This window comes from Hydra vulgaris, chromosome 13 (assembly GCF_038396675.1).
Source record: "Hydra vulgaris chromosome 13, alternate assembly HydraT2T_AEP".
Taxonomy (NCBI): Eukaryota; Metazoa; Cnidaria; class Hydrozoa; order Anthoathecata; family Hydridae; genus Hydra; species Hydra vulgaris.
Window position 1 is genome coordinate 36,465,001 of NC_088932.1, and position 7,500 is coordinate 36,472,500.

The following is a 7,500-nucleotide window of genomic DNA, read 5'->3' on the forward strand; positions in this document are numbered from 1 at the left end:
ATATATATATATATATATATATATATATATATATATATATATATATATATATATTATATATATATATATGTTTCAAGTTGTTATATATAAGATATATAAGATTGTTCTCAATCATCATCTTGATGGCAATAATGTTAAAACAAGAACTTGGGGACCAATTTTTTTGACAAAAATTTAACTGATATTACTAATATATTATTTTATTGGTTTTTTTGCCTTTTAATGTCCTCTTTTTTAAAAAATTTTTATTTATTTTTTAAACTGTTTTTTGATTACCTGATGACTGATGATCATAATAGGTCAGCAAAATATTGTTAATATTAAATTAAAATATATTTTAAAAATAGTTTATATGCTGGCTTTTTTTATTGAATTTAACTTTTATGATTATATATATACATATAGTTACGGAAGTATCAGGACAAACTATTTTTAGATATAATTCTGTATTAAATGTTTGAAACCTCATTCTGTTATATATATTTTTGTAGCTCTTAAAAAGCTCTATCTAAGTGAATGATCAAACATTTACTACACTAGGTAGATGTCTCTTTTGGTATGAAAAACTAAAATAACTGTGGAAAAAAGTATATGGACAAAAAATTCTCCTTTATTAGTTAATACTTCATTGATTCTCAAAGGCATTGACTGAACAGTGCTGGTACACGTCATTATATCTATAGAATTCCAGCATTTTCTGAGCACTTGACTACTTTCCATAGGTTTTCTATAAGATTCAAGTCTGGACTTTGTGCTGGCCAACCTAAGACCTGGAATATTTGTCTCAGAGTCAGGTTTTGGTATTTTTTGCCATATGTTACAAATCACCGACATGCTGAAATATGAATTCTTCATCACATTTCCATAACTTTTGAGCAGATGGTAGCATATGGTTTTAAAGTATTCTAACATACTTAAGGGAAGTCAATGTATCCTCTATAACATGAATACGCCCCACACCATTCCAAATGAAGCATCCCTAGGCCATGACATACTTGTCATGCTTTATTTTCTGTTTAACATCCTTTTGTTGCATTAATTCACCTGTTCTTCTCCATGTCCAGTGTCTACTATCTGAATTATTAAGGCATATTTTCGTTTTGTCTGACCATAATACCTTCCTCCAATCATCAAAAGTCCAGTTTTGATACTTCTTTGCAAATGCAAGCCTTTTTGCAATATGTCATTTGGTAAGTTTTTTTGGCAAGTTTTTACCATGAAATCATACTCTGCAACCTGTTTCTAACAGTTCGAGGAATTATATTGACTAACTCGAGTTCTCTGAGTTGTTAGCAATATCTGTTGCATTTGGTCTTACTGAATTTTTAACCAAAGTTTTTTGAATACTAAAAACTTTTTAATTCTTCTTGAACAGTTGATTTGTACCAAGCACAAATCAACCTTTTTTTTTTCTTTTTGCCACCTGATAATATTAATAACACAGATAATATTAATAATACAAGCTTTAACAAATTACTAACTCCAATCTTTTTCCTAGCAACGTCTGTCAATTATTTACTTTTCACTTTGGTAATGGTCATCAATGGATTCTAAATGTTACTGAAATAGAAATTGAGATTTTTATGACTTTTACTTATATTATCCTAAGCTTCTAGGGTACTTATATATCTTATATCATGAACTTTGTTGAAGATCTTGACCAAAAAGTAGCAGAAAGTAACTATCGACATTTTTTCCACAGTAATTTTAGTTTATTCTTACCAAAAGAGACAACTACCTAGTGTAGTAAATGTTTGATTGTACACTAAGGTTTTGTTCATTTAATATAGAATTCTTTTTAGAAATTTTTTGTCTAAGTTTTTTTTGTCCACTTTTCCATAACTGGATATGTGTGTGCGTATATATATATATATATATATATATATATATATATATATATATATATATATATATATATATATATATATATGTATATATATATATATATATTTTTATGAGAGATCCCTGCCTACCAAAACCATGTAAAGAAAAAACAGCAGCAATTAAAATAAATTATTTTATACCAAATAAAGTCTTTATAAGGTTTGTGACTATGAAAATAGCTGTTTTTAATTTCCTTTTTTGATTATTTTTGAAAACTTACTTTTTGTTCCAATTTCGGCATGGTAATTTTGCTTTAGTAAAAGCCTTTGTTTCAGGATTATTATCAAGTCTATTAGTTCCTACTATTGGTTTGAAGGTACATTTGTTTCTTATTGTATTGTCATTGTAGCCAATATCATATAAAGTTGAGTTATTCTTTCTTTTTTCTATGGCTCCCTGTCGGCCAAAATTGTTTTTTAATGAATGTTGACAAAGCTGTTCATTTAAATATGTTGAATACCAATATTTAAAAGGTATTTAATTAAATCAACAACTGAATGCCAAGATAAAGGAATGTCTTTATCTTGGCAAACATATGAAGGTATCAATAATATTGATACCTTCAATATTATTGATACCCGTTTGCCAAGATAAAGACATTCCTTTGATCAGCCTTAGTGGAATTTTCAGGTCTTTGATCTATAGACAATTTCCAATCTTCAAAATGTTCAAAAAAAAAAACTTCAGTTAACCATGTTAGTCTTTCATCCTTATCAAATAAAATGGCTCAGAAAATGGATTTTGCTTTCAAGAGCAATCTACAATATTTTTCACATTGACATAACCAAAAATATTATTGAACATTTGACAAAATTCATCAGTTCTTGAGGCTTTTGCTGGACTAAATGTCTTCAAAGCAATGAAGATGAACTGAGTACTTGAGCTGCTAATCTTATATTCAATTTGGAAAATGGGGTTAACCTAATATGTTCTAAGGAAATATTCAGGCAAGTGTGAAGGCCACAGTTTAGATCTTCATATAATAAATCTGATATGTGATTCCACAAAGTGTGATTATTAGCATTCCACATATATCTCCCTTTACCTGAAGCAGAATGAAAAATTTCGAACAATTTTTGTCAAATGTGGAGGATCAGCTATGAAATACATATATCAATCATCTTCAGCAAACTTATTCTTGATGCAATAAGTAAATCTAATATTTTTATTATGATCTTTTATTTCCATCATGAAAATGCATAGAAAAAAATTTACAATTACACAACGCACCATCGCTTATAGTAGCAATTACTTTTAGATTGCATGAAAGCTCTGAAATACTGACAGCCATCCAATATAAAGGAAAATAACTGAATAGCCTGAATATTTGTTGTAACAAAGTTTGCAAAGCTATATTTAAAAAGGGTTTACAATACCTCTCACAAGAAAAACAAGAACATGTGTTGCAATTTCATCACCCTTCAGAGTTGCATAGTTAATATTAGCGTCACCAACTTCAACAAATCCTGTAAGATTACCAGAATACTTATCTCATACCAAATTTTTCTGAATTTATATTTCACCTAATAAAAGTGTAACAAACCCTTCTTGATCTGAAAAATCCTTTACCTTTAAACTCAATTTATTTATAATTTCATGGTTAAAACCTTGTTGTAGATGGATATAGTTTTTGTAGTCCCTCAAACGCCTTTGACTTGTAAAATTGACAAATCCAGAATTAGTTTTTTCAAACAAATTTTCTCGTAAGCAGCAGGTGACTTTGAAACAAAACCTAAACAATATCGAATAATAATTGGGTGATAACAAATTCCCTGTTTTGAAGTATTTAAATATTTTTGTTGCTCATCCCAAAAATAACTTAATTAATGGAGTGACCGTACTATCATATTTTTAAAATGATTGAAACCAAGTCTTTGTGTAGGTCATCACTGAAAAGATGTGATGATTTATTTAGTTCCTGCTGCATTTCTTTGATGTTATCTTTAAGCAATTTATTTTTTAAACGGTAACTTTGTAAGGTTAATTTTACATGTTCTGGTGCAGTTTTACATGGTGCAGTTTTAGAAATTGGAACTCTAAGTTTAGCTGGAATAAGAATTTATCACTTTTTTTTTTAACAGATATTTTATTTTGGACTGAAGATATTTGCATCCTTTACAAATATCATTTTTTTAATTAACAACTTCACATGAAAGAGTTTGGGTATGTTCTGTTTGGTTTAAAGGGAAAGAATAGCTTTAGAATAAATCAAAAATTTTAGGTATAACATGAAGAAGATAGCCATGATAATTAATTAGTTTATCTGGGATACCTAGACATACTATATATATATACAATAGCAAAATTAAAATAAGTTTACAAACAATTGTATTAAACATTGATCTTTTTAGGTGCAAGTATATTTCATGATTATCTGGCAGAGCCCATAAAAATATAGTAAAGGAGAAACTAAGTACAAAATTTTTATTTTCAATAAAAATTTTGTACTTAGAAACAGTGTGAATGTTGTCTATCTTACTCAGTTTTAAAAAAATGTCACTAATATTTAAATCCCAGTCAAGTTTTTGTAGACTAATACGTTTGACCAATTTCTTAAAAGATTTATATGATTTAATATAAAGTGCTTCATCTGATACACAAGGAAAAGATCCTGATTTCTTTAGGGGTATCGAAGAAACTGATGCTTGTGCTTTAGGAGTAAATATACATGAAGAAGAATATGGCATTGCTTTAAATGGAAGGTTTAATGTAGGTAGTGAACCTGGTTTTTAAATAGTTTTATTTGATTTAACAATTATCATGTTAGCCTCATAATGGTTTTCAAAAATAAACAATAACTTTATTTTATTTGGGATCTAAGGCTTTCATCAATTACTCTATCTTTAGTTATAATAATCAAAACTTTTATTCTCCATTTTTTGTTGAAATCATCATTGGAGGATGTTGTTTTAAAAAGGGAAACACCTTTATTTCTTTAAAAAGTACCACAGCCAAAAATAGAACAATTAGCTCCAGACATTTGCAAAAAACTAAGATAAATGAATAGTTTTTTTGTAAATATTTTTTTGCATCCATTTTGTGAACAAAGATGTATTTGAAATACATCTTTGTCTACAAAAAATTTGACTCATTGGTAGACTGGGTTCTAAAAAAATGCTTACAATAAGATAAACAATAGCTCTTTTCAACTGGCCAGACTATGTGTTTTATGACTATGGAAGTATCAAGTAATAAATTAAAAAAATATCAATAAATCTTTATACCATAACAAAACTACATTAGAGGATCATCATTGTTCTATAGCAAGACCATCATTGTATAATGATGTATTTCTGATGTAAAATATTTCCTTTGTGAAAGGGTTGTTAAGAAATTCTTTTCTTAGGTTTTTTTCAAAGTTCCAATTTTTGGAAATATTGCCTAATAAATGTTATATATATATTTTAGTATAATATATAGTATAAATATTATAATGGTTATAATATATAATAATTAAATATACTACAATATTATAATATATAGTAAATATATATCATAATATTATATTATATTTATAATTGTAATATTATACTATATATATTATAATATTATATTCTATATATATACATATATGTTATATATATATATGTATATATATATATATATATATATATATATATATATATATATATATATATATATATATATATATATATATATATATATATTATATTATATTATATATATTATAATAATATATTATATATAAATATAAGTAAATATTCGAAAAATTTAATTTCATAATTTTTTTTAATTTTATTTTATTTTACTTTTACATTTTTAATTGTCAAAAGACTGCCATTTCTAATTTTTGAAAGACTGCTATTTCTAATTTTTGAAAGACTGCTATTTCTAATTGTTGAAAGACTGCCATTTCTATTTGTCGAAAGACTACCATTTCTAATTGTTAAAAGACTGCCATATTTAATTGTCAAAAGACTGTAATTGTTGAAACACTGCCATTTCTAATTGTTGAAAGACTGCCATTTTTAGTTGTCAAAACTGCCATTTCTAATTGTTGAAAGACTGCCATTTTTAGTTGTCAAAACTGCCATTTCTAATTGTTGAAAGACTGCCATTTTTAGTTGTCAAAACTGCCATTTCTAATTGTTGAAACACTGCCATTTCTAATTGTTGAAAGACTGCCATTTCTAATTATTGAAAGACTGCCATTTCTAATTGTTGAAAAACTGCCATTTCTGGCATAAGAAAAGATAAGAAATTTGTCCACATTCCTTGATTAAAAATAGATAAAACAAAGATATTTGTAGGAATTGCAAATAAGATTTTTTTTTAAAGTAATGGATCATTTTAATGAGTTAAAACATGTGATGCATTAGTAGAATGCTTGGTTCAAGAAGGTACAGAGTAAAAGCGTTTTTTTTCCTTTTTTCCAAAAATGGTTCTAAAATCTATATTACCCTTATGCATTTAAGTTGTTATTAAAAACTAAATAAATTTCTAGTTCATTAAAAAAAAGCATGATTGGTTCAGAAATTATGTTTGACAATTTTGTTGCAAAAAAAAAAGGTAGAACAAAAAACTATACATAACAGTTGTTTTGAGCAATGTCACAATTTAAGCAGAACTTATGTTATAATTGTATATAAAGACATATTTTAACTGCAACTTTTAAAAATGGTAATGTTGCCATACAATTTTTACCCTAATATTTGTACCCTAATATTTGTTTTTTTAGTCTATAATAATTTATCTCTCTGAATAAAACTTCATAGCAAATAAGGACCTGTAAAACAGGTCATGGGAACTAGGTATGTCAAATATGTTAACTCTATCTGTTAACGTGTTTATTTTTTTTTTTTTCAATAAAGAAAATAAGCAACATAATCATAGCAAAGTAAGAAAAAAATTCATTTATGTGAAATTCTATTTGTGAGGATGATAATGATAGGCTTAAGTGTTTTATTTTTTATTTTTAAATAACTTAATTTAGTTATGTGAATTAAACCATGTAAAAATTATTAAAAGTATTTTAACAATTTGAATTACAAAATTGTAATGATATTTAAAATAGACAGGTTGTATCTCCCTCTGAGGTTCATCAGGGAGCTTCCTGATAAACCTACTGAAGGAAACACAGCCTGTCAAAGAAAAAATTAGAAAAGTGTTTTTACTAATTTATTATTGCTCTGTTCCTGATGAACCTGCAGAAGGAGAAACAGCCTGTCAAAAATGACAAAACTAGATATGTACATGCATTTATATATATATATATATATATATATATATATATATATATATATATATATATATATATATATATATATATATATATATATATATCTATATGTATATATATATATATATATATATATATATATATATATATATGTATATATATATATATATATATATATATATATATATATATATATATATATATACACACAAAACTAGATATGTACATGCATTTATATAGATAACACGGACCAAGGAGTCTAACATGTGTGCAAGTCTTCGGGTGACTGAAACCCTCAGGCACAATGAAAGTAAAGGCTCGCAAAAGCTGAAGTGAGATCTCGCCGCACTCCAATGCGGTGAGCACATCATTGACCGGCCTATTCTACTCTTAGAAAGGTTTGAGTAAGAGCACAT

General features: G+C 26.4%; 1 protein-coding gene across 2 annotated transcripts in view; it reads left to right on the forward strand.

Annotated features, from left to right (window-relative positions):
* Positions 1-7,500, forward strand: part of LOC101240970 (uncharacterized) — an 89,095-nt gene that overhangs the window by 54,354 nt on the left and 27,241 nt on the right. The gene's annotated exons all lie outside the window — the stretch shown is intronic.